Source organism: Tupaia chinensis, unplaced genomic scaffold, assembly GCF_000334495.1.
Source record: "Tupaia chinensis unplaced genomic scaffold, TupChi_1.0 Scaffold000320_2, whole genome shotgun sequence".
Taxonomy (NCBI): domain Eukaryota; kingdom Metazoa; phylum Chordata; class Mammalia; order Scandentia; family Tupaiidae; genus Tupaia; species Tupaia belangeri.
In genome coordinates, this window is record NW_006159814.1 from 2,675,238 (window position 1) to 2,675,825 (window position 588).

Here is a 588-nt window from a genome sequence, read left to right on the forward strand (position 1 = left end):
TTTATTTATTTATTTATTTATTTATTTATTTATTTATTCATTCATTTATTTTTGAGAGGTTTTGCTACAGGGCACGCGCGCTCGCCAGAAAGACAGACAGAGACAGAGAGAAAGTGAGAAATCACCCCTCAGGGGATGGCTGCACTGCAATCCCTTCTCCTCCATTCTCCTCTCAGGATCTTGGGCATGCACGCATATGCGCCCAGCGTGAGCTTAAGCCACCTGGTCTGGGACTTGAACCGTGGCCTACTACATAGGAGACTAGTGATGTAGCCATTACGCCAATTACTGGTCCCAAATCCCGGTGGGTTTACAAGGAGAGGGAATGAGTCAGAAACACATGGACACAGACACACATTCTACTGTTTGCTATTTCTTTTATTTTTAAAGAATTAGTTTATTTAACTGTATTATTATTATTTTAATATTTACACACACACACACACACACACACAGAGAGAGAGAGAGAGAGAGAGAGAGAGAGAGAGAGAGAGAGGGAGGGAGAAAGAGAGAGAGAGAAAGCAAATCTCCAGGTCCGGGACTCCAACCATGGTCAGCCATGTGGGCGTCCAGCACCGTTAACCACCA